Source organism: Chiloscyllium plagiosum, unplaced genomic scaffold (assembly GCF_037043375.1).
Source record: "Chiloscyllium plagiosum isolate Xiang-an unplaced genomic scaffold, Cpla_swu_hap1 HiC_scaffold_16, whole genome shotgun sequence".
Classification (NCBI taxonomy): Eukaryota; Metazoa; Chordata; class Chondrichthyes; order Orectolobiformes; family Hemiscylliidae; genus Chiloscyllium; species Chiloscyllium plagiosum.
This window is the reverse complement of record NW_028270154.1, coordinates 46,012,625-46,032,695: the sequence shown is the minus strand read 5'-3', so window position 1 is coordinate 46,032,695 and position 20,071 is coordinate 46,012,625. Positions and strand designations below refer to the sequence as shown.

At 39.7% G+C, this 20,071-nt stretch overlaps 1 protein-coding gene across 1 annotated transcript in view; it reads left to right on the top strand.

Moving 5' to 3' along the window:
- Nucleotides 1–1,124: 1,124 nt before the first annotated feature.
- The window catches only part of LOC122556664 (PH and SEC7 domain-containing protein 2), a 196,886-nt gene continuing 177,939 nt past the window's right edge, over nt 1,125–20,071 (top strand). Inside the window, exon 1 of the mRNA XM_087995355.1 lies at nt 1,125–1,183. The gene's annotated coding sequence lies outside the window, so the exon portion shown is untranslated. The remainder of the gene's footprint in view (nt 1,184–20,071) is intronic.

Genomic DNA, 20,071 nt, shown 5'->3' with positions numbered 1-20,071 from the left:
TTCGCCATTTTTCCATGTAATTTGTAAATTCTGCCTTCTCATAATTTTTAAAATAGTAATTTAAATTACAAACAAGATATGTACCTCATGAAAGAATGTGTTAATAAGCAAATTATACACATAACCTGTCAGAATAGCAGGCATCTGCGATAACAGAAAATGAACCTACATAGAAACATATCAGAAACGGGGCTGATCTGTGGTTAGCATGTCTTCCAGACTATATTTGCATTTTTAGGCCAAGGTATGAAAATTCACCTTTAGGTGTAGTGCTTTTTAACAAACATAGCTACACACATGATAATATCTGGGAGCAGTATAAACAGCAGTTTACCGGACAGTTCAAAAAGCAAAATCCACATTGTTGATTTGAATGGTGTGAGTTGCCATCTTATTCATTGTTGCTTGAGTATGCTTTGACCTTGAACAGTCTGGCACATTGCTTTCCTTGCTCTTGATATGCTGTGATTGAATATTAAATCAAATTTTTAGATATTACAAAATTATTAATGAGCATTTTGGATTTTTTAACTAAACATACAATGATGATTTAGTCTAGGAATGGTTTGGTTACAGCACTGAGTCAGAAAAGATGATATAAATTTAAACTAGTTGATGGAATAATGCAAAAAGGGAATGGAGAAGATTTCTAAAATGTACACTATCAGACCTGATTTTACTACAGCTCAATGATGAAAACTGATATTTCTTTTAATACAAGTCATATTGCTTTTTGTGTTTAAGCTCAAACATATGGTGAAACTGTTGAGAGATATGTATTAAAAAGATTGCTCATTAATGTTAGAAATTAATGTGCAAATACTAAAAGTCATAATACTATTATTGTCAAATATTTCCCTCCTTGTACAGTTTTGTGTTTGTCAACCCTATACTGTTTGTCCTTACAGATTGTCTATTCTGGTTTTCCTTGCTAGAATGTGGTAATGATTTGTTCTCTTCCTTTTCCCCCTTTATATAGATTCTGTGTCCTACATCCATGTTCAGTTCTGTGACACCTGGAACTAAGACTAGTGCAATGGAGCTTCCTAATTAGGAAGATACCATATGAAGTGCCTGGGCAGGGTTTGGGGGATGGGATAAGTCCCAGTCTGCAGCTGCTGATTATTTTGCATGGATGGCTGTAGAGAAAAGGGTGTTGTACTGAAAGAGGTTGCTGGTTCTGGTAAGTGTAGATATAATTCACTACTGTCTTATGCTATTTATCTGTAGCACAGAATTTTTATTAGAATATTCTGTTGCTGGTAGAGCTGTTGTGAAACAGAATTCAGAAGAACATGGCAGTTTCAAGCTGCATTTTATATCTATAATCTGATATGTTATCTGAACTGGAGCAAGAATTATTGCCAGTGAATGGGTCCAGATCTTTACCTTATGAATATGAATGTGTATAATGCATTTAAAAGCATTTTATATTAGGCATGCTAACAGGAAATAACGTATTATACTCACGTATTTTCTGCAGAAATAAACAGCTGATTTAATGAAAATGTGATTGTACATAATCTATGTTAACTTGCACACTGATAAACTATTTAAAATAAATTCATCTCGCTCTTATTTAACATTAGGATTGATCTTTTCCTATGAAGTTCCTATGATCAATCTGGTGGTAGCTGCATTTGCCAGTTCACATTGTTGTCATGGTGATTGTACTATGAGCCTGAAATAATATAGTTGGATCTAGGCTGACGCAAGGTATTGTCATTGAAGAGTTTGGGTTGATGTCCTGCACGTGGCTTATTATCGACATGTTAAAGATTCATTTAGATAAAAGGGTATATATATATTACATGAAATTTGTCAATTCATTACCTGGTGCATTTAAATCCAGGTATTTGCACTTTAATCTTTATAATGCTCAAAGAATTGCATTATGGGCAATGTAATTGCCTGAGTTCTGATGATCATATAATATTCTTATTATTTTTATAAAATGGAAGCATGTGCTGCTGAGCATGTAATATGTGAAACAAATAATTGTTATGAGTTATTGCTTCATCAATTTTCCAGTTGACTTCACTTGGTAAAGCTAGTCTGTGCTATGGAAAGATATTGATACATCTGATTAGTAGATTCTGTTCAGTATCCTTAGCAATTCGGGCAGAAAGTATTTGCTCCAGGTAAGAGATAACAACTGTATTCCAAGCAAAATTATGAATTGAATAAAAGGGATGATTACTTGGAAGTTATCCGTGATTTTCTGTATAAAATTGAAAACCATTTACATTTTACGGAGGTCTGTCATTTATATTTGCTCAAGTTTTAAAAATTGTAATCTTATGGTGATATTCAGTACTTGTAGTTTAAATATGATGTTGCATCCTGTTTTTAACAATAAGCAAGGTCAACATCAATGAGGGTTTAATGTGCTGACCAAGTATTTGTTTCCTTCAAAAGATGGTGGAATTAATAATTGTAATTCTCATGACTTTCTTATAGTACTTAGAATGCTATATTTTGTTCCTTGTTAAGCTCTGATCAAAATGTCTATAACTTTCTGGATTAACCTACCATTTCTGCGATAGGCTTAACAAAGCCAAACTTTATATTGCAAATTACTTCATAGTAGGCTTACTTTTATGTGGAATATTAAAAAAAATTACATTAGTTTTTGTAATCATTTTTAAAAGTTCTAAAATGACACAACTATTTATATGTTAATGGAGCCTGGTTTTACCTGCTACAATAGCAAATAATCATGAGTCTCTGAACTGCTGTACGTCATCTTTACTGCACCTCTCGTTACCTTTCTGCCATCAAGTTCACAAACAAATTTCAGCATTGCTACATGTGCTAATAAAACTAGATGATAATACAACAATATTCAAGCCAACCTGTAAACAAAATGTAATACTTTAAAATCAATGTACTTGTTGTACTGGAGCACTGTTCTGAAGTATACAAGTTGGACCAGTATGAGTCATTCACAGAGTTTTTTGGTTTTTCCTTCTGGGTTTTCCACACATCTATTCAGCATCTTTCTTATAGATCTGAGAAAACTCACCAGCAATATTCCTATTTGACTTTCTTAATTTCATAAGTAAAGGTGCATGTATTTGACATTTACATCCAGTGATTCAAGAGAATTTCTGATGGCCAGACAGTTGTTATTCGAGCGTTTGATTGGATTGGGTAGGGAGATCCTGCAGAAGACCCATCACAGCAAGCACCAAAGGCATTGTCCAGGACAGGAAGATTCTGCTGGGTGATTTCCCTGGACCTGGAACCTTCTGAAACTCTCCATTTCAATTGGAGAGTTCAGAGCGTTCTGATGGAATTAAGTAAATGGTTACTCAGGAAAAATTAGGCTATGAAATACATAATCCAACTCTTGAGCAACTATTCGACTGACCCTACACTCAGCTACATCTGCCAATACCTGACACCCCAGCAGCCAACCCCTCAACCCGCTCCAGACCCATTATCCCCTCACCACCCACTGCAAAACCCCTACTTCCCTTGACCCTTCTTAACCTACTCTGAACTGACCCCCAATCCCTCTCCCAGCATGGCATCCAAGGCCCCTTCACACACTCAACATCTACTTCCCCTTTCCCCCTTATCTCCTGTCCCTACTCCTGACACAATCCATCTCTAACTCTGCACTCAACCCCAGGTGACACTTCTGGCTGAAGATGCATATAGTTCACTGTGAACAGCCAGGAGTGCTTTAGATGTGGACATTGGGCATGTGAGTATCTAAATGCAGCTGAATGCTGTCAGATTTGAGATCATAGCAGAAGAAGTTTCACTGCTGCAAGAGGTAACATAAGAATTTTACTTTTTAATCTTAACATAAACTTAGCAGAAAATGCTACGTTTCCTATACCATAAAGTCAAAATATTCTTGTGTGCCCTGAGTTACTCCCAACTGCTCCATGTTGCGCAGAAGTTTGACAACTTTTTTGTTCCAAATTGTTGGCCCTTAATTACTCCACCTAAATTTAGGAGAAAGTGAAGACTGTGGATGCTGGAGATCAGTGTCGAGAGTTTGTGGTTCTGGAAAAGCACAGCAGGTCAGGCAGCTTATGAGGAGCAGGAAAATTGACGTTTCAGGCAGGAGCCCTTCATCAGGAGTACTGATGAAGGGCTCCTGCCCGAAACGTTGATTCTGGCAGGATCGGATGCTGCCTGACCTTTTGTGCTGTTCCGGCACCACACACTCTCGACTCTGATCTCCAGCATCTGCAGTCCTCACTTTCTCCTAGTTGATTTCAACTGTACTGCAAAGCCTCTTCCAAAGATGCCTGCCTTGAAGAAGTTCTCCTCCTGTCTCTACAATGATCTCAGTGAGTCCCTCTCTGATTGCACTCCCCAACTCCACTCCTCTGCCCTGAAGCTCTTCAACCACATCCTCAAGCAGACTCGCTACCACAGCCACATCTCCTTCCTCAGTATCTGCCTATGGGACCGTCTAATTCCATATGGACTCCGGACCACATTTAGACCAACCCAGTTTGGACCTGAACGGGATACCCAGTACACACTACAAATCCAAAACCTTCAGCAATGATTCTCTTTCCAGATCCTCAACTTCACGTTATCAGCCATGCGCTGCCACCTAAATTTAGCCCTGGCACTTTTTGTGTAATGGATAATCTTTCTTGTTTAGAGTGAAAAAGGTCAACTCTGAAATAGTACTATTCTGCTTATTTCAGCCAAATGATTTGATACTAGTTTTGAATGTTCTGGTATAGTTTAACTACGTTGAGGTGTGTTTTTTTTAAATTGAACATCTCCTAATTAGAAGATAATATCATTCTTGCAGCAAAGTTAAATCAATGTTTCTTTTGCAGAATAAATTTTGTGGCATATCTTAGGGACATGATAAAACTAAGGATTGAAGTGGGTAGAACATTTAGCTGGAAAATCCTTCTGTTAGCACACTCTCAAATTCCATGTGATTTTTGATGGAAATTCATGGTTGGTTCCCTCCAATCTCACTCTAATCTTTGCTGAGGTACCAAATGACTCTTCTTGGAAGGCATTTGTGACTGTAACCAAAGTAAACTACCCTTGCCTTTCTTCTTTGTGACTGCACCATCCTCTTTCAACTCACCGCTGGCATCCATGTCTACGGGACTACACTCCTGACTTTATTAACTAATAGTGCACATGGAATAATCTATAGTGGCTTCTGTGTCTGCTCCTTTTAAAATTCTCTTTGTTCCTCCAAGGATCTATCTTGGCTCCTTCATTGCTTGTGACCAAGGAGAAGCATGAAGATATCATTTGCTTCCATGAGTGCAGTCATGACACCCAGCTCTAGCTCATCACCTCTCTCAAATCTTGTTTTCAACCTAATGTGCCACATTGCTAATTGGAAGATTATCTGACATCCAGTATTTGATCAAGAATTCATCCTAATTAAATATTGGGAAGATTGAAGCTACTGTCAACTCTCTAGCCACTGACCACAGAGGCTGATGCAGTTTATTTGTCACCCTGGTGTTATAGTTGACTCTAAGATGAGATTCACTAATACTGTCTATTTTCACTTTTGTAATATCACCCATGTCTCCTCCACCTTAGGATATCCACTGCTTCCCTTTCAGTGTCTCTTACCTCTACATTTGACTAATCTAATACATTCCTGGCTGACCACCTATATTCTAAACTTAACTTCCTCCAAAACTAAGCTGTTGGCTTGTTCAACCATCACCCTTGTTCATTTTGTGTATATTTAAGTGTTCTTTAAGTGATGCTAAATTTAAACCTTGCATCATCAAATCACTCTTTCTTTCTGTAATTTCCTTTTGTCCCACAATCCTGTAATTCTCTAATTCTATTCATGGTTTGTCATGCCATTGAAAATCTTTGGAACACTTTATGTACTAAAGGTGTTTTGCAAGCACAGTCTGGATCTATATGCATTATAACCCCAATGTTGGACTACAATTGGTTTGTAATCTGCATGTATGATGTTTTGTAACTTTAGGTGAAGAAAATGAATTCCAGTCAATTGAACTTTCGATGGTTGGATTGCTTTCCATTCCCACAACCAGCCCCTGCTTTATTGATGAGGCTGTTCTTGTGACACCAGTTTATATAGGGCTATGCCGTCTTTAATACACTAAATCCTAAATACCGACTTGAAGTTGGTTTCCCATTTTCAAGCTGTAATATCCCAGTTTTTCATGAGAGTAGTGGTTGGCTTAATGTTTATTGGTACTGCTCTTTTTGAAACTGGCAACTTCTGCATATGTAGAGTTAAATTGTGGCATGTGGAATGAAGTGGTGCCAGAGGAAGTGGTGAATACAGGTACAGTTACAAAATTTAAAAGACATATGGACAGGTACGTGAATAGGGAAGGTTTAGAGGGATCTGGGCCAAATGCAGACAAGTGGGACTAGTTTAGTTTGGGAAACTTGGCTGGCATGGACGAGTCGGACTGAAGGTGTGTTTCATGCTGTAAGACTCTGACTGTATGACTGTGACTCCACCCCACACATCCCCCATACTGGACCTAACCTCACCCCCTGGCTCCACTACCATTCCCACCTTGATGAAGGGCTTTTGCCTGAAACATCGATTTTCCTGAGATGCTGCCTGACCTGCTGTGCTTTTCCAGCACTGCTCTAATCTTGATTCTAATCTCCAGCATCTGCAGTACCCACTTTCGCCTACCACTCCCACCCTGCCCTTCAGGACTCAATTTCTCCCAACCACCACAACCTATGCTAACACTACATCACTTACCTGGCACCATAATCACTTGGCATCTATCCCCTAGACAACTGGCTACCTACTGAGATGTCACCCTACCGACCTAGCATCGTGACCTCACACTTAGCGTCTATACTTACTGTTTGACAGCAGCTGCTAAAGTGACTGTGTTTCTGGATCTTTCACAGAATACGGCAGCTGAGTGCTTTGAAAAGTAGACGTGGTTTACCTTCCTCTGACAATTCTGCGCGACTGTTAGAATGGAAGTACGGCTCAGCATTTCTTAAGGAAAGCCTGATCAGAAACTCCTGTCTGAAATGGAAAAAAAATGAACAGAGTAGCAATCTATATTGCCACTCGTCAGAACATTTAGTTCCTGTTGATTTCATAAATTATGCATCTGGCTATTTAAAACAACTCTGGTGCTATTAATGACCAAGGCATACAGCAGAGAAGATGCTGAGTCAGCCAATTGTGATACCTCTTTCTAAAAGTTGTTCAATGAATCGTAGTTCCCTAGCTCTTTCCTACAATTGCCCTCTTCAAATATTTATCTAATTCCTTTTCGGAAGCCCTTATTGAGCTTCTTTTCATCAGCCTTTCAGGCAGCATATTCCAACATTGCACATTCTCCCCGTGTCTGCGTGGGTTTCCTCCCACAGTCCAAAAATGTGCAGGTTAGGTGAATTGGCCATGCTAAATTGCTCGTAGTGTTAGGTGAAGTGGTAAATGTAGGGGAATGGGTTTAGATTACATTACAGTGTGGAAACAGGCCCTTCGGCCCAACAAGTCCCACCGACCCGCCGAAGCGCAACCCACCCATACCCCTCCAGAGCACCCGGAGGAAACCCACGCAGACACGGGGACAACGGGTCTGGGTGGGTTGCTCTTCGGAGGGCCGGTGTGGACTTGTTGGGCGGAAGGGCCTGTTTCCACACTGTAAGTAATCTAATCTAATCTAATATAACAACTCATAGCTTTTTCTTCTGCGTGTTACCACAGGTTCTGTTGCCCAAAGCCTTAAATCTATGTCTGATCTGCTGACAGTGGAGCGGAAACATTTGTTTTCCTTATTTACTCCAGCAAAATCACTTGTGATTTTTGAATGCCTCCATCAAATCTCCACTTAACTTTCTCATTTCTAAGGGGAGGAAGTTGAGTTTGTAAAATCTCTCCTCATGCCGTAAATTTTAGGCTTTGAAAATCTGTAGTTTACTCAATGGACAGAATGTTCAGAGGCCAATGGAGACAGATAAGCACATAATTCTTTGTTGTTGACTTACATGCTAAAGTGCTAGTACCTTCCTTTCTCTAACTCCTGTTCAGGAAGGTTGATCAGGATAACCACCTGCCAGCAGCATTAGCTAGTAAGCCAATTAAAGCCACTGATCAGAGGCCAACTGAAACTTTCCAGTCAACCTGCACAATATAAGGAGCATGGCAGTTTTCTGGAAAGGTTCCCTCTTCTCTGTGGCCCAGCAGCTACAGTCATTTTTATTTCAAAGGTGTTGAAAGTGCTTCAAGGACACATCAAAATCTGAGATGATTTCCTTCTTCCTTTATCTACAATGGCAGGCTGCAGCTCCTTCTATGATGGACAGCCTTCCTGCCATCCTTAATATGTCTCAAGTGAGTGTCTGGCTATTGAGTGACTGATCAAGGAGAAATCTAAGTTGAGTGACTGCTCCTGAGATTCAGGATCCGCATTGGACTCTTAACTTGAAGTCCCAATGCAAAAACAGAAAATCCTGCCCTTTCCAAAATCAATATATTCTCTTTATGGTGTAAAGATCTCTATCAATCCAACATTAGAGAATTACAGAACAACCTTTATTATCATTATTATTTATTCTCTTGCAATCTACGTTTTTAATTATCTGGAAAAATTGGCATGTATTGAGACAAGTAAATGTTGAAACTTCTGGAACATTGTCATTTCAGTATATCATTCTCCTAATACCAAGATTATTTGGCAAAATAAGTTTATCAAACAGTTCATACAGTACCACTCCCTACCACATACACAACTACAAAAACTAACCTACCAAAGCTACGACACCAAATAGCCAAAACAGCGAATGAAGAACATTCCTAACAACAACCATTGTCCCCTAGCTACAGAATTTGCTAATGTTTGTATCAGATACAACCGAAAGGGTACCCGTCATTGTCCAGTACTTTCCAGGAGTGGAGAAACTACGTTATGTACTTCACAGCCTGCAACATATTACCAATGGGAATGAGCACCTCGCAAAGATCTTCTCACCTTTAAACATCTGCCAACCCTAAGACAGACCATTGTTTGCAACAAACTGCTCAGCCTCCAAGCAAACATCGACCATGACACTGTACAACCCTGTCATGGCAACCACTGCAAGGCGTGTCAGAGTGTTGACATGGATAATACCATTACATGTGGGGACACCACCACCATGTACGCGGCAGGTACTCATGTGACTCAGCCAACGTTGTCTATCTGATACACTGTAGGCAAGAATTCCCCGAGGCTTGATATATTGGCAAGACCAAGCAGATGCTACGACATCAGATGAATGGGCACTGCGCAACAATCACCAGAGAGGGAACACTTCAGCAGTCAAGGACATTTGGCCTTGGATATTCGGTTGACCGTCCTTCAAGGCAGACTTCAGGATATACAACAATGCAGAGTCGCCAAGCACAGGCTGATAGCCAAGTTTGGTACCCATGAGAATGGCTTCAACCGGGACGTTGGGTTCATGTCACATTACAGGTGACCCCACTAACTATATACTTTACACACACACACACACAAGCACACATACACACACACTCTTACACATGATCATACTCACACATATCCTCTCTTATAGATATGCTCTCTCTCAGACAAACACACACATACATCCCCCCACACTTACATTCATGTGCAAACCCTCTCACAGGCATATACTCTGTCATACTCGCACACACTTGTGCGCGCACACACACACATCCCAGCACCAAAACTGGAGATGTAGAGGACAACAACGGGATCTTCATCAGATGGGCCAATGGGCTGAGGAGTGGCAGACAGAGTTTAATATTGTATCTATTGGAGTATTGTGTGCAATCTTGGTCTTCTTCCTATCAGAAAGATGTTGTGAAACTTGAAAGGGTTCAGAAAAGATTTACAAGGATGTTGCCAGGGTTGGAGGATTTGAGCTATATGGAAAGGTTGAATAGGCTAGGGCTGTTTTCCCTGGAGTGTCGGAGGCTGAGGGGTGACCTTATAAAGGTTTACAAAATCATGAAGGGCATGGATAGGAAAAGTAGACAAAGTATTTTCCCTGGGGGAGTCCAGAACTAGAAGGCATAGGTTTAGGGGGAGAGTCGAAAGATATAAAAGAGACCTATGGGGCAACTTTTTCACACAGAGGATGGTGCGTGTATGAAATGAGGTGCCAAAGGAAGCGATGGAGGCTAGTACAATTGCAGCATTTAAAAGGTATTTGGATGGGTATATGAATAGGAAGGGTTTGGAGGGATATGGGCCAGGTGCTGGCAGGTGAGACTAGATTGGGTTGGGATATCTGGTCGGCATGGATGGGTTGGACCGAAGGGTCTATTTCCATGCTGTACATCTCTATGACTCTATGACTGTAAGCCATACCTGCAAATCAAAGGGTAGCCCTTGAGAAAAAAAGAATAATTTTGACTCCGATAGATAGGCTACCATGGTCATTGTGTTCCATCTATCTATTGAATCAAATATGGGGTTTATGATTGCAATATTCACACTACTGAAAGGCATATTGATATTTGATAGGGGCTGCTCAGCTATTATGCAGTGAACCACTCGTTTACCCATATACTGATACAATAACACATCAAACAAAATACAACTGTGTCCTTAAAGATAAAAATGCTGGAGAGGTTGGCTTTTGCAATTTTAGTAAACCTTTTTGGTAAATTCCACATTGTTTATATTAAAATTATTTCTCATGCTTTGGGCACTACTCATAATAAGAGCATTTATTGTTCATTGTTAATCATTCAGAAAAAAGGGAGGTGGTGTGTCTATCTTGAAATACTAAGCTGCTAAAGGTCCCTTGCAGTAACATTTATTACTCTTAGGACAAATTATTGATAATTCCAGTATTTGTCCATTTGATACTGATCTACAGCACAACATCTTACCCAATTACCCAATGGAAGCTAGCAAAGGCATATTAAAATATAGGTATTAGGACAGATTTTAAAATAATATGAATCTACATAGCAAAAGCACATAATAAGAGCATAAATAGCTATTCTTAACTCTGTACAATCTTTCATTTTCTGTAAAGATAAATGGAAAGTATTCCTTTTAACAGGGTGTCATTAGTAATCAATAACAGATGTCATAATCATTTAATTTCATGATTTATATTAATATATTTCAGTAATAATGTTGAGTTTTTGGGAACGATAAACATGTAAGGGTAAAGCCAATTAAAAGCTGCACTTTAAAAATAGCCACTTCACCTCAAATAATGGCAGTTCAAAGGGTTTCATGTGAGGCCAGGGTTAGGAGGGAGAAAGGCAATAAAACAACAGGTGGCCTTCATTTGGCTGGAGAACTGCAGACAGTAAGTCTGTGAAAAGCTAACTACCATGGCTTCATTAGAAATTGAAATTATTCAATAGGCATTATGATCAAAAGTTTGACTTGAAATGAAAAATGAATTAATATAAAAACCTATTGGTCATTTCAACCATCTAATTCCAGAAAGGTGAAGAACACTGAGTCTTGATTGTAATAGTTGTCAATGGAATTTTCCAAAAACGTCTTTGGGGTTGAAATTGAAAGAAGCCAGGTCAGTAGATCTAAGTGGTGAGTTCAGTAAGGTAAGCAAGAGCTTACTTATAGGCGTTAGGTCATTGTAGGCCAGAAGCATTAGAGCTAGGAGAATTCAAGAATGATTGTGACAAGGAGGCACTGAGCAGATAACTTGTAGAATGCAATGAAGTTTGAGCTGAGAAAAAGGTTTTGAATGTATAGTGGAAGTTTGCTTAACTAAAAATTAATGGAAGGATCTATTTGGAATTTTATAACTTGAAAAATAACTAACACTGAAGAGAAATCAGTGACTTACTGAGAGCTGTGGCATTTTGGTTTATCCTTCAGAAAGTGAAGGAGCCTTCAAGAGCCTTTAGTAGCCAAAGACTTCCTGGAAGGAAGTCATTAAAGAAAAAGGAGTTGTCCAATTGAAAATTGCAATTGTGTTTTATTTTTTATGGACCAGGCCAGACTTCCTCTGTATATTTCAAGAAAGTAGCCTGGACCCTTACTTTGCTCGTTTTTTCAAGCAGGTGTAGAGCGGATATTTCAGGAGGGATGCAGCTGGTCAAACCACTTAGTTTCAAATAAACAGAAATTATTTACAAAATTACTAAATGAAACACAAACAAAAGAAAACAAAATATAGAGTAACAACCTATGTGAAAATCCAACAGATTATCCCAATTTAGTATGCTATTCCAAATACTTGCAACAATCTGCATAAACACCCCTTGGCACAAAAGGTAAAATCGAACACAGGGTCTTACAGGAGAGAGGTCGAAGAGATTGGTGATCAGCATGGATCTGCTTCTTTAAAGCAGTTTCACAACAACTGCTTGCCAAAACCAAACCAAACCAAACCAGAGTAAAAACTGAACTGGGAGAACTGGCCAATGTCCTTTCATTGTACAAGTTTTTTTTTAACTTGAAAGCCTTTTTTCCTGAGGCAGTATCTATTAGCTATAATCAAACTGGCCCTAAAATCCTTCAAACCTAGCCTTTACGGAATCACTGCTTTTACGACCTCTCTGAAAAAAAAGCCAAAGACAGCGTAACCTTATTAAAGAAGCAGCATTGCCACATATTAAGCTTTCAATGTAAAGTATCAGTATACACCTAAGATAGTATTTAATTGTATTTGTTTTAATTGCTTTTTGTACAGTAAAATTCATTTGTTTTAAAGCTGGAATCTTATATAATTCCTGAGGTTGATAACTGGGTATTCAAATTTCCCTTTAACAGTCCCTGCCATAATCATCCCATAGTTTAATATCTTTCAATAACAATATGCCAGTTTTGAGTATTTCATTCAGATGCAATTTGGTATGCTACTTAGCTGATGACTTTTAACATTGGATTTGTATGTGGGAGAATTCATTATTTGAATATTGTGAGGAACAGACTGTGGTTATCCATTTTAATTCTAAAAACATAAGAATAGAATTAGGACATTAAGGCACTTGAACCTGTAAGCCTGTTTTACCATTTAATGGGATTATGGGTGATCTGTATCTTTACTCAAATCATCCATCTTGACAACATACAGTTTAGTAATCTTGATGATTAAAAATCTACCAAATTTAGATTTTAAAAGAATAACTGAGTGGGAGTCTGCTGCTTTTTGGAAAAGGAATTCCCATTTATCTATTATCATTTATGCAATAAGGTGTTTTAATAATTTCTCTCTGAAGTGCCCAACACGTGCCGTTAAGGACATGACCTTTGCCCTAGACCCCACTCTGAAATTTGATCTTTATTTAAAGTAACATAGAAAAACCCAAGATCACAACTTAAGTTCCTTATCCTAGGCATCATGCTGGTAAACATTCTCAGCATCTTTGAGGCCCTTCAGATTCCTTTCGAAAGTGATGCTTAGAATTTTACATGATACACAAGTTTGTGCCTATCCAATAATTTATAGAGATTTAGCATAATGGATGTAGTTCAATGCATTGATCAAAGTTGAAATTCCTTATGATCAGTAAAACGAATGCTGTCAATATAAATGTGCCATGATGTGGAGGTGCCACTGTTGAACTAGGGTGGACAAAGTTAAAAATCACACAACGCCAGTTGTAGTCAAAACGTGTGATGCTGGAAAAGCACAGCAGGTCAGGCAGCATCCGTGAAGCAGGGTGATGACGTTTTGGGCATAAGCCCTTCATCAGGAATGTAGGGGAGAGGTTGGGGTGGGTGCTAAGGGGGCTGAGAGATAAATGGGAGGGGGGAGCTGGGGCTGGGAGGAAGATAGTTTGGAAGGCAATAGGTAGATGAAGGTGAGGGATGATGGTGATAGGTTGGAGTGGGGGTTGAGCGGATAGGTGGGAGACCAGAATTGCACATAGTATTCCAAAAGTGACCTAACCAATGTCCTGTACAGCCACAACATGACCCCCCAACTCCTGTAGTCAATGGTCTGACCAATAAAAGAAAGCATACCAAACGGCTTCTTCACTATCTTATCTACCTGGGACTCAAGGAACTATGAATCTGCACATCGGGGTTTCTGTTTTCAGCAACACTTCCCAGGACCTTACCATTAAATGTATAAGTTCTGCTCTGATTTGCCTTTCCAAAATGCAGCACCACGCATTTATCTGAATTAAACTCCATCTGCCACTTCTTAGCCCATTGGCCCATCCGATCAAGATCTTTTCAGTTTTTAATGGTTATATTTTCAATCTCACTAATTTATTAATTAAGTGATACTGTATTGTCATGCCAAAATCTTCCATACTTACGTTGAATTAAAATAATTTGTAAATATTCTCAATAATTAACAATTAAATATAAAACCACAGCACACAAGGAAATTATCAATTTCCTCGACACCACGGTCTTTACATTGGTCCAAGACAATACCTATAAATTAGCTAAAGTTTTTTTCAAAATAATTGAAACACACTTCTCTATAGGAAAAACCATCCCACCCTTAACACACCACCTACAGATTCATGAGATTACAGCTAATGCATTTCCATTATATTCACTTCCATGAAGTGACATTTTAAACAGACAGTTACAACCGTATTTACTACCAGATTGACAGTTAACAACTGACAGTGTCCATCACAATACAATCTGCTGCATTTTCTCCAAGCATAATAAGTCCTGAAGTTACAGAACCTTAAGATAGAGATTCCACATTGATTTTCTTTGTAATCAGGTTTAATATTGTTCTTTTTCCTTTACAGGGTTCTTCTTCCTGCACCCATCTTCCAGGCTCCTTATCTTCCCTTGTGCTATTACAACCTCCTTCTTCAGCTTGCTTCTTCCCCTGTCTCACCCTCTTCCTTCTGCTTCATTCCTGCATGCCTTTTGCAGCTTTCTTGTCCCTCAATACCCCTCTTGTAGCCTCCTTCACCCTCATCACACCTTTTTCAGCCTTGTTCTTTCCCTACAACTCTCCCCCCCCCCCCCCCCCCCACCATCCCCCTACCCACCCTTGCAGCCTCCTTTTCTAAAAGCAAAGTCTTGTGTCGCCAATCGCTCTCTCCACATTTTGGCCTCTTCTGCTCTAAACCTGCCCACTACTAGCTCACAGTTCCCCAGCTCCTCTTATCCTGACCTCCAGCCCCTGGCCCCTGACCCTTGACTCCTAGCAAAAGGCACTTTCTTAATGACTCTCTCAGTGCAAACATTGGCTTTCCTAACTACTCACTGCCCTTTCAGTGACAGGTTGGTTCTGAATGCTATTGGGACTAGTAGATTTTCTGTGAAGCTGCCAGCAGCAGGGATGGAAGAGAACCAGCCTATCATTGCAGGAACAGCGACTCACCATTTTCTTCTGTTCTACTCATGGGACAACCGTTCTCTGATTGTTCATCCCCAGGAGTGATTGTCCCAAATGATTTGAGGACTTTCAGGACTGAATTTGCCAGGACTGCAGTGAGATAGTCAACACTAGAGGTTACGAAAAGGCATGAGTGAACCAGTTATGCCGAAAGGTTACATTTGGGCCAAGAAGGACAAGACATTGACATCCACATCACCCTTGAGTAGCTGGTTGGGAGTTAGGAATCAGTCAAACTGCTAGTTACTAAATTCTGGGCAAGATCTTTAATGCACAATAGCAGATGATTTAAAGTGTCATTTTGCTGTTTAACATGCTTCTGCACACTTGTTCCTGCCAATGATTTCAATTCCTTTAAAAAAAATTATTAAGTTTGTTTTTCTAATCTAATCTGATGTTATTACACACCTGAACCTGGGCCTGCCAATCCAGGGGTAATGGTGCTACCACGGCGTCACAAGAGGGTTCACTTTCAATTCCTTTACCAAGATGGTGCCTTGTGCTAAACTTGCATTTCAGCTCGAGTCTATCTTTATCTCCTAAAATATTTTATGAAAATTACATTCGTTACCTCTCAAAACCTGTGACTGACTGTAATAGACCATAGAAGGTTTTGCATTTTGCAATATGGAAATTAATTTGAGCAGTGATTTGGGATGGGTTGCGGGTGTAAAAACTCTATCTTAAAACAAAAGCATCTTGCTCCAGAATCATGATTGATGACCAGGAGAAACTCTACTCATTCCATTTAAACAAAGGACAGAGCCATCATCTTCGTCTCACAGAAATGGTACAATTCCTCACCAAAGATTTCAATTCCCTTCAATTATCACAGATTGAGGACAAATACTTGGAACATCCTTTTTAACCCTGAAATTAGGATTCTGACTGTGCAATTTTCTTCTTTATATTCAACTGTTAACTTTCAAATTGTCCCTATCACAGAAAACTTGTACTAATTTCTTTGTCACCGCCAGGCTGAATGTCCCTTATAAAATGCAAAAGAGAGTGTATGAGGAGGAGCTGCATTGTTAAATTTGTGAGATTGAGCAACACTTTATTGCAATGCATCATGTCTCCAATCTGAATAATGATTGAGATTATTTTGTTGTTCTGTCTGGAAATTGTATTGGTGAGAATACTTATCAGAAACTTATCAATTAAGTTAGAGGTGTTCACACAAACAGTATCAGGATGGCTGACATGATGACCACTTCAGGTATTTAAGCAAGGAAGGCAATTGGCATCATCTGCAGCAAATAAATGCTGTGGAGGGAGCAGCAGAGAATAAACCAGTATAGGGGTTGAGGTTGTAGGAGTACTGTTTGTGCATAAGAATCTTCAAAGGCTCAGCTTTCTCAACCTTTTGTCAGTGCTTTTGAAAATTTAGGTTGTCACGGCGATTTGTTACCTGCTGAATTTGATGTTCACATCTCCACTGGCCATGTTTCTTTTGGTTGCATCCAGGGCACTAGTGGAGATACAGTGCCAGGTTTTCACAGAATCTTAAGGACACAGACCACTGTTGGAATATTGCGTGCAATTCTGGTCTCCTTCCTATCGGAAAGATGTTGTGAAACTTGAAAGGGTTCAGAAAAGATTTACAAGGATGTTGCCAGGGTTGGAGGATTTGAGCTACAGGGAGAGGCTGAACAGGCTGGGACTGTTTTCCCTGGAGCATCAGAGGCTGAGGGGTGACCTTATAGAGGTTTACAAAATTATGAGGGGCATGGATAGGATAAATAGACAAAGTATTTTCCCTGGGATGGGGGAGTCCAGAACTAGAGGGCATAGGTTTAGGGTGAGAGGGGAAAGATATAAAAGAGACCTCAAGGGCAACTTTTTCACGCAGAGGGTAGTACGTATATGGAATGAGCTGCCAGAGGAAGTGGTGGAGGCTGGTACAATTGCAACAGTTAAAAGACATTTGGATGGGTATATGAACAGGAAGGGCTTAGAAGGATATGGGCCAAGTGCTGACAGGTGGGACTAGATTGGGTTGGGATATCTGGTCGGCACAGATGGGTTAGACCAAAGGATCTGTTTCCGTGCTGTACATCTCTATGACTCTATGATTCTACGACACTGGAGCCACTAACAAATGGAGGGGGGTAGAGCTATTCTGAAATTCCTAACCACGTTACCAACATGCGAACTGCTGGATGATGCAGGAGACGGGTTTGGGTTGCAAAACAGTACTCTGCATCCCCAATCTGGCCAACTCCTTTCCAGGCGTAGACATCTCCAGGGCTCCAATAGTTCTCATGGGTCATAATTTGGATGTGGTAGTCTTTTGAAACGTAACTTTAAAATATCTTTTACATATCTTCTCCATGCAAATCCATGACGCTCCTCCTCCCCACCATCCCCATGGTCCTTTATAGTCACATTCTAAGTGAATACCAATTCATGTCCATCCTAACTGCCCCTTTTCCTATGGCCCATCCTATCTCCATGCCAACTCATATCACTTCCATGCCCATTCTCCCAGAAACATTATGTAAAGGACCAATGTACCTTACAATAAGAATAATAGTATTGTAGAATTATGGTAAGTGTGCAACTGCTTAGAAAAGCGTGATTTGTAATTTTTGAAAGAAAAAACTGATGTTCTGCAACTGTATGAAAGCTTCAATTAGATAGACCATGAAAGTATCATGGCAGAAGGATTTCAGCACTTTACACTTCTTATCCTTGTGCAGAAAGCATGGAAATATTGACAACATATTTTTTAAAAAATCTGTTTGATATTTGAAAACAGAAATTTAACTCTTTGCTTTCTTAGATCTCTTGTCAAGCACTGTTTTGAAATTGAAGTTATCATCTGCTCTTTTCTTCTGAGAGGGCATTCTGTGGCTAGTGTAAATTCATCAATGACTTTGAAGTGTTCATACATTTCAGAACATTACATGCTCCACTCATTTGAGAATGAATGACAGTTTGAATAAGTTGTAATAACAGATTGTGTCTTTGACATAGTTTTATGGAGGATGCATGGGGAGCATAGAGGTGCTGATGTGGCACTGGTGATCTAAGGGGCACAGAAGTAGCAAGGGAGAATTTGAAGAGGCATGGAAGACACTGGGCTAGAGGTGGCATGAGGCAATCTTAGTGAGCATATGGAAATACAATAATTTAGCACAGAAGAGGCTTTTCAGCCCATCAAGTTTTCATTGTCCAATCTACACTAATCCCACTTTTCAGCACTTAGGCCATAGCCTTGAATGTTATGACATTGCAAATGTTAATCTTTGTACATTTTAAAGGTTGTGAGATTTCATGCCTTCACTGCACTACCAGTCAGTGCATTGTGGATTCCTACCACTCTGCGGGTGAAAGATATTTTCCTCAAATCCCCTTGAAACCTCTTCCTTTAACATGAAAATTATGCCCCCTTGTTATTGACCCCTCAACTATGGAAGAGCTGCTTCCTATCCACACTGTACATTTCCCTCATAAGCTTATAACTTCAATATAGGAAATTGAAAATATAACACATTTGGAAAAGCATGACCTTATTAGGGACAGCATGGCTTTGTGCAGAGCAGGTCTTACTAACTAGATAGATTTTAGTAAGGCTTTCGACAAGGTCCCTCATGGTAGGCACATCCAGAAGATTAAGGTGCATGGGATCCATGGTGACTTGGCCACATGGATTCAGAATTGGCTTGCCCATCGAAGGCAGAGTAATTCTGGAATGTTGTTTTTCAGGCTGGAGGTCTGTGACTTGTGGTGTTCTGTGCGGGGATCCACACTGGGACCTCTGCTATTTGTGATATATATAAATGACTTGAATGAAAATGTTGATGGGTGGGTTAGTAAGTTTGCACATGACTGAAATGCATATTATAGAAGAACACCATAGTGTGATAACCAGAACTGCACACAGTACTCCAGCTGTGGCCTAACGAAAGTTTTGTACAATTCCAACATGTTCTTTCTGCTCTTACAATTATGCCATGACTGTTAATGGTAAGTTCCCCCTATTCCATCTTAACCACACTATTAACCTGTCCTGTTACCTTCAGGGATCTGTTGACAAGCACCCCCCGATCCTTCTGTTCCTCTAAGTTTCCCAATGTCCTACCATTCATAGAAACATAGAATATAGCAGCAGCGATCGGCTAGTTTGCCGTTCAAAACTGGTCTGCAGCACAATATGATCATGGCTGATCATCCAACTCAGTAACCTGGATGGTGGTTACATTTCAAGATGGTTCGGATGCCTAAGCATTTAACAACAACATAAGCTTTATTTTGGAGGTGATCACTTTGCAAGGCAGCAAGCTAGACTTGAGTTATTTCCCTCCAAAATGACCAATGATGTTATGACATCACATGATTGAATTCATAAAGTGACAGCGCACCTTATCACCACAAATCCACAACAATAATGTTAAGCTTCTTCAGTGATGTTGGACCTGTGCTCACCCAGTCACATTTCCAGTATTCCATTGCAATCCTGATTTTGAAACATAGAAAATAGGAGCAGGAATCGGAATTTTGCCATTTGATCCTGTTCTGCTGTTCATTCAGTTTAGAACCTGTTCCTGCTTTCTCATTGTAACCTTTGATTCATTTCATCCTAAGAACTATATCTACATATTTCTTGAAAGCTTTCAATGTTTTAGCCTTAAGAGTTTCCTGTGGTAGCAAACTCCACAGGATCACCAAGCTCTGGGTGAAGAAACTTTTCATCTCTTGTCATAAAAGGCCTACCCCTTATCCTTAGACTGTGACCCCTAATTCTGGATATGTTGGTCATCAAGTACATCCTTCTTGTATCTATCAACCCTGTCAATCTTTC